The sequence below is a fragment of the Montipora capricornis genome, chromosome 4 (assembly GCF_036669925.1).
Source record: "Montipora capricornis isolate CH-2021 chromosome 4, ASM3666992v2, whole genome shotgun sequence".
Taxonomy (NCBI): Eukaryota; Metazoa; Cnidaria; class Anthozoa; order Scleractinia; family Acroporidae; genus Montipora; species Montipora capricornis.
In genome coordinates this window covers 45598214-45605713 of record NC_090886.1, presented here as the reverse complement: position 1 = coordinate 45605713, position 7500 = coordinate 45598214, and the positions used below count along the sequence as shown (strand labels likewise).

Below are 7500 nucleotides of genomic sequence, written 5' to 3'. Positions count from 1 at the left end.
AGATTTATATTTGCGATTACCTGTCCTCTTACGTACCACTTAAGTCAAACTCTACATCTCTATGCAATAAGCGCATTCAAAATTTCCTCATTATTGTATAAAAGTAGTTAAAGAAAGAAAAGGCTTGTCAGAAGGAAAAATACGTTTTCTCTCCCGTTCTCTTCTTATGCATGATCTTCGTGGAACTTACATTCTGTCCCTCAATAAACCTAGAACAACCAGTTATGGTCTTAGTTCTTTTTCTTACGTATTAACTAAGTACGTTGCGAAATGCGCTACCTGATTTTTCCCGTACCACTGAGTTTACTGGTTTTAAACTAATCCAGGGCCGGATTTTGTACAGCGGCTTTTCGTTTTGATTAATATATCTTTAAATATTATTTAATATTTAGTTATGTATCTGTATATATTATGTATGTTAGCTGTAATGTGTCGAAGATGTTATTCAGAAATTCGAGATGAAATAAAGTTTTATGCATGCATGTATGTTACCTTCGGCAGGGCGCATGCGTGCACTTTGTAATCTGCGACTCCAGTGCTTACCATATGACAGATAAAATGACTTTTCTCTTGAATATATAACCCATCGAAATCGTACGTTAAATTGTAATGACAAGGGAGGTTTGGAGCTGTGAGTAGGTGTGGGATTTGTCTCATATGGTTTAGGGGCCGACATATCCCTCCCTCAATGCCGTACCGGGAGGCGAGGTCGGTAGCAGAAAGCAGCGAAGGGCCAACTGCGTCCAAAAGCGATCGCACGGGCCGAAATCCCGGGATGACTCGTTTGGTACGACGCTCCAGCGCCACGTCTGGAGGTACTGCATATTTTTCTCGTCTCGTCTTCAATTCCGTCAGCGCATGCGTGCGTAAATGTTCCGCCTCTCCGATACCTACAATACTAGACATATTTAGTTGGAACACTTAGCGAATGGTCAGAATCATCGTGTTACAAGATCGTAGCTTATACCACATCCCCCTTCCCCCAATTCAATGTTGTGTGAGAATTTTTCGGGCGACTACTAGTAGTTGTGGAAATCAACATTGGAGGAAGGGGGAAACGGGGATGGGTGTTCCAACAAATGTGACGAGTATTGAGGCTTAAACCGTGATTCATATTGAAAAGTGATTATTTGGCTAAATTGGTGCAAATTGATTCAAATATAAAGGTGAAAGACCTTACATTCATATTTAAGACATTTAAATCGTGCGCACTCGTTTCGTGAGTATTCGAGATCTATATATAGCTATGGACTTTAATAACGGTTGTTCCCTTATTTTATTATTTTATTTTTTCGATTTCTAAGCGTTCTTAGCGCCTAAACCGGTAGGAGGAATGTGTTTATTTTGTGTTCGACCTCATAAATCGGTTTGTATTCGTGTTTTGAAACCAGTTTGTGGTGTCAAAGACTCTGACCAGCTCTATCACGGAACAAAAGACTGCTATTTTGCAAACCGGTACATAGCCTCCTACGCAAAAGTCCTTAGTGAAGCGTTCCTTCTCCGTGGGGGAGAACCCGTGACATTTAACGTGAGTATTTCAGCATTAAAAGCTTGAGATCTATCCCTATGGAAAAAGTTTCTATCAACTGAACGGTCGTTCGCTAATTTTTTTCAATTTCCTAACGTTCGTGGCCCCGAACTGATGAGAGGAAGCGTTCGACTAGAGAAATCGCTTTGCGTTCCTCTTTTCAAATCAGTTTGTGATGTCAAGTGCAAGATAGATCCAGGACTTTGACTATCTTCCGAGCGGGACAAATGACGTCTCCCGTACAGCGCACAGCAAGAACAATTTTGAGGTGAAAATGGCAAAATGTGTTGGCTTTTAGGCATGAGATGATCTTGAGAGAAAATCTTTTAGTTGAGAGCACATCAATAGAATAGGCAATATCAGTGTGTTTTGCAAGTTAAAGTACGCACGGTCTCTTGTTTCCTGGTCGGTAAGGAAATGTGATATTTATTTACAGCACAATATGCTATAAAAAGAAAAGTGTTGCTTTTCATGTTTACATCAAAACATTTACTATCTTACGTCTTTTATGTGGGACACTACAAACGTAATAGTTTCAATAATATCACTCTAATATTTCCTTAGATTTCCTTAGTCTGTGGTTTAACTTAGAGCGGGTCCACTGATCACGTCATTAGGGAGCTTAAGCACGCACGTTTTTGAGACGCGAACGGCAACCAGAAGAGAAAATTTAACATGCCAGGGCAGTGGTGTCACCCAGATTTTTATACTAATCATCTCTAATTGAGAAAAGATAATTAGCAATATAAATGTTGTGTGAAGACAAGTTAAAAGCGAAAACAGCTCACTTCCGGTTGCCGTCCGCGTCTCAAAAACGCGCGTCCTTAAGCTCGCTATTAACATCACAACCTGAACCAACGTAACTTCGCAAACCAAAGTACGCGTACCGTTCATTTTCCGTTAGAAGCTCTTCAGATAGGCAGTGACCATTTCCCAGTATTGCATTGACATTTTTAAGAGGTTAGTTGTTTAATAGATCTTTGACGTACTTGAAAAGGGGTCTTGTATAAAACTATTTATGTTATTTCAATTGTTGTCGCTTTTTATAGTTACGTAATCATGAATTAACGTTTGGTTTGTCGCAATTAAATGTACTCATGCATGAATTAATTAAGAAGGTTACGCCAGTAGTTTGGCGGTAACGTTGCTAAGAAACATATCGTAAAGCGACTTTGTAAGCTTGCTGTACAACTGAATAGGGAAAAAAAGGCTGACAACGAAACTATCCTGACTGCTCATTCAGTCCTACTGTCAAAACGGTTGCAAATCGAGAAAAGTTAGGCAAGTCTTGCGGGTCTAGTGAATGGTTGACCGACTTTTCGAAAATCAAATGAAAAGAAGCCGCCCAAGGCTTTATATGTGGTCCAATTTTATGCAAAGTGAAACAGCAATTTGACTCGTATTTCCACAGTCGAGGCTCTCACCTCAACCAATAATCATATCAGTGTCACAACTGACAGATTGACCCGTGTAACCACTCAACAGGTATTATATGACGACTAAGCTTCTCAGTTACCGACCATGAATGCCTCGACATGGCTTATTATTAAGGACAATGGCTTCCATTCTCATAACCAATTGAAACTAAGGATTATTTGGTAAAGAAAATCTGACATTGGACAACTAAAATAATGCAAATAAGGTCTTCTTGTTTCTTTTCTAGCTTAAGTTAAAGCGATGAAATCAAACCCTTAGAATGAAATTTTCGCAACCTTCTTAGGCGCACCAAGAAAGTACTTTAAGTTACGTAACAGTCAAGAAGCTTAAGACAAGTTTGCCTTCAGCATACCTGTGTAAAACAACTCTCCCCAGGCTAACAAACTGAGAACAACTTTCAAAAAAAGAAAAGCTACAAGCAATATTTTAAAGCCCTAAGTTGATAAAAAAATACAAATAATCTTAGAAATGAAGTAAAGACAGTACTCACTTGTGGATGAAGCTGTTTGAACGCGGGGTTGTGTCGTTTGGAGTCAACGGGAATTGTTCAGTGACTGTTTATGAACTTACGTACCTGAAAATTATTTGCATGCAGCCTCGTGATTGGCTCTCGGTTTCGAGAAAGCTCAACCACTTCTTCACCATTGGCCATTCCTTTCTTTGTGAACACATATTTCCAAGCTTAATGAAATTTTTGCTTTTTTTTTTCCACAGTCATAATCACGCCAAATGAAAAAGCTCTTGTTATCGAGAAAATTCGTGGGATTACCAGAATAACTTTTAACGGTAAATTAATTTGCGTAGTTGTAGAATCAAGGTGCCATTTCCTTCTGATTGTGTCATTTGACCTTTTATTGCGTAGTGAAGAACCTTTCTTGCATTTCTAAATTGTTTCTAAAGTTTTCGTCAAATTGTTTCGAATGCCTAGATATGCGCGACCTACATTCTTCGGTCCACATATGAAATACCAGGATGGGTTTCGATGCCAGTGTCTGTGGATTACTGGTTACACTTCGAAGCCCTTGGCAATTACGCACTTACCTGAGCTTCGACCTTTCAGCAGACTTTATTATCATTATTATTTCTCTTTAGCTTCTAATTTGACCATTGGCTTCGGCCACCCCTTTCAGACAATTAGGCAGTAAGACTCAGACTTTCATTGAACAGTCTTTTAATGCCAATTTCGTTTCTGAAAACAGGAACAACTTGATGCACTTGGGAAGTTTGCAGAGCACTGAAGAAGCCTCTCTCGTACTCTCCAAACTTCCCAAGTGCATGCAAATTCGATATACGCACGCTAAGCATGAACCATTAGTTAAATTGAGTCCAAATGTTCTCTAGTTAAAGTCAGCATTTTAAAAACATAAACATGTTATCGAAGCAGTAGATCATACCACATATGGTTTTTACAGAAATTCAGAAGGAAAACGTGCCTCTCAAATGATTCCACTAGAAAGACTTTTTGAAGAAGTGTTTTCATCGAAGAATGGATGAAGTGAGGCGGAAATAAACTAACAACATAGCCTTATGGACCCCTATCAGCTTATTTTGTAAATTTTAAAAAATTGCCTTTACGATAACACGTTTATTGATATTCTAATAAAATTGATTTACACCCTTCTGCAAATATTTGACCAGTTTAAGAAAAATCCGGACCTGTTTGATTCGCTCTAATGATCAAGACTCCAGTGATCATTAAAAAATGACGCTGCTTAGTATAACAGCAGAAAACCCGCTACTTCTCTTGAGTGCACTCAAAATTAGCGTTATAGTTGCTCTTGATTCCGTGAACAGTGTATGGTAGACTAACGATCGGTCATTCCCAAGAGTTAATTTGTGTTTATGCAACTGCAATAGAAATGCTACACCGCGGAATTTTAGCGTTGCGTTTTTTCCCTTACTGCGCCTTTCAATAACATGCGGACTCTAAAATTCAAAGCTCAATCGACAAATGCGTTTTTCGCTACCGTCAATCAAATGCTCGGCGGCTCTTCCCAGCCTCCGACTATTTTGTCTGAATAGTGCTCAACGATTTGATTTGATTACTGTACGCTCGACAATAGTCGGAAGCTTGGAGGAAGACGCCGGGCATTTGATTGACGGTAGCGAAAAACGCATTTGTCTGTTGACCTTTGAATTTAGGAGTCCGCATGTTATTGAAAGGCGCAGTAAAGCGCCTAATTAGCGTCTTTTAGGTGTACACTCAGTCTTTTCAATTAGCGTTTGCTAACTATGTCATATGCGATTTCGTGCATTTTTTTCTGCGAATAGCCCTGTCTAACCGATTTCAGTTTGGCGTTTGCAAAGTTTTCCACTCTGACCTCAGTTTGGTTGCTACACGCTGCGCTCGGCGCATTTGATTTTTTTTCCTTTATTGATTGTTATCTTGCAAGGCGTTCCATAGTTTGTAAGTATTTGCAACTATTTGTAAGAGCAATTTGTAAGTACACTGTACAAGTATTTGTATTTTCTTTCGTTGTAGATTGTTAATTTATTTCGCCATGTAAAACGTGCTTATTAAACCTCTTATTTTCCAGTTGAATCGTTTTCGTCGTTTTTCATCGTTTTCGAAGTTTTCAACAATTTTCTTCGTTTCGCTCGTCTTTTAAACGCTTCTTCGTTATTTATACAGTACTCTCCACCGTGATATTGTAATAAACGAATTCAAAACTGCGGAATTGGATTGACCGTTGTTGAGTTTGCCGCCTACAGACAGTGTTATTTGTTTTAGATAGTTTGGTCGAGAACCTTAAAGACCGCGGTGTAGAATCACGGACAATGCTGTTGAATTTAAGTGACCAAAAATTCCTTTGTGGCGAAAGTCAAATATGTATGTTTTTGTGGTAACTTCAAAGCTATTTATCATGTTCAAGGACACCCATGCAGCGACGATTTTCTCTGAAGTGCTTTTAAACACTGTTCCAAGTAAGCTCTTCAGAGTGCTTTTAAAGTTTTGTAGGGTCATTGTAGGCTGCGCTATAAAATTTTTGTCTGTCCGGTTATTCTAGGGGAACTTGAAGCTTTTCGAATTTACTAGGGCATTTTTGTCTACTTCACGAAAATCTAAGATATTGCATCCTTTTCGAAACTCATAGCTGGCCTTTCTCCTTTAACTCCCGGGACATTTTTATCAATCTCGAAAGAAGCAAGTATTAACTTTTTCAGATCACGAAAGTTCGATGTGAAAATTCCCAAAACAAAATCCTAGGTGATTAAAGGCCTTTCGAACAGATAATTTAACGAAACGGTCCGTTGGGTGCTCCTGAATGTTCCTTATTAATCGCCAGGGAAATGTTAAGTTTAGTGACGTTCATATCGGCATCCGTCGACAACCAATATTCTTGATTTCGCGTTGAAACAAAAGAAAACTTGACGGGAATAAGCTGTCGGATATTACGGTGCAAAACATTAATAGAATCTGAATACATGTTTCATGACTTTTATGGTCTTGAAATCCACTAGGTTATCCAACTACTTGCCGAAGCCAATATGGTCAATTCATCGAATATTTGCGCAAGAGATGAGCCAACTGTATACTTTATAACGTTGGGAAGTCTTCAACAAAGCAATTATGATAGTTTTATATACAAACAAACATATGCTTCGTTATTTTGTTTCTTACACTAATGTGCTACAAATAGCCATTATCTTAACAAGGGAAAGGGAAACTACTTCGGATGATCAAGTGTATAGATTACTGACCTTTCTCGTATCTACGAGACTGAGGCCTTCTTTGTTCACCATTTAAAAATTTCCTTTATAAGTTTGTGAATGTCTGTTTTTCACTTAACAATGGCATGTGATTTCTAGAGCGCTTCTCGCACATTTTTCTGTCCTGTAGTTTAAGTACGGCTACTTTTCGTGTTTTTTGCGAAGTAGCAAACTGTGACCATAACGAACTAGGCGAGACATACAGGATGCGGAGATATGAAATTTCTCTTGGAGCGTTGAAAAATATTTTTCAACACGGGAAGAGAAATTTCGTATCTCCAAGCGGTCATGTAATATTGTATTTAGTATATAAACACCAATGAAAGACTAAATCATTTCACGAAAGGCATAGAAAGGCGCGATTTTTATATGTAACCATAGCAACAGTAATCTTTTCACTTGTGAAGATATTATCTTCACGTGTGAAGATATCATGTTTTCGCCCGAAAGGTCACTTGGTATTTAATTGGTGTTTATGTAATAAAGTGGAATACACCTATACTATTAATTTTTTAAGATATGGCCAGCAACTAAAAACGTGCTTATTTCTTAATTAACCTTGTTTTGACTTGCGCTTCATTGTTCAGTTAAATATTTGGAATGCTAACAATGGGTCGAAGATATATATTCGACACACTGATTTGGTCTGGAACAAAGACATGAACAAAACCGCCCTTTACGTTGGTCTAGCAATAATCAAGGCGAAAAGATGCCATTTCGCCGCTCATGGTAGTTCTACCTTTTAAGTCTGCCTTGAAATCCTTAATTTTGACTTTTCAAATAAAGTTATTGCCTAGGCAAGGGTAGTGGTTGGCTCATTAAAG

The 7500-nt window shown here is 38.4% G+C and overlaps 1 protein-coding gene across 3 annotated transcripts in view; it reads right to left on the bottom strand.

Annotated features, from left to right (window-relative positions):
• LOC138047103 (carbonic anhydrase-like) overlaps positions 1-7500 on the bottom strand; it is a 22008-nt gene that overhangs the window by 13734 nt on the left and 774 nt on the right. Inside the window, exon 1 of one of the 3 annotated variants that reach the window (XM_068893821.1) lies at positions 3456-3599. The exons of 1 other annotated variant lie outside the window; for it this stretch is intronic. The gene's annotated coding sequence lies outside the window, so the exon portion shown is untranslated. Of the gene's footprint in view, positions 1-2415; positions 2500-3455; positions 3600-7500 lie in introns of those variants that run through there. One more of the 3 variants, XM_068893822.1, reaches the window with a different exon arrangement.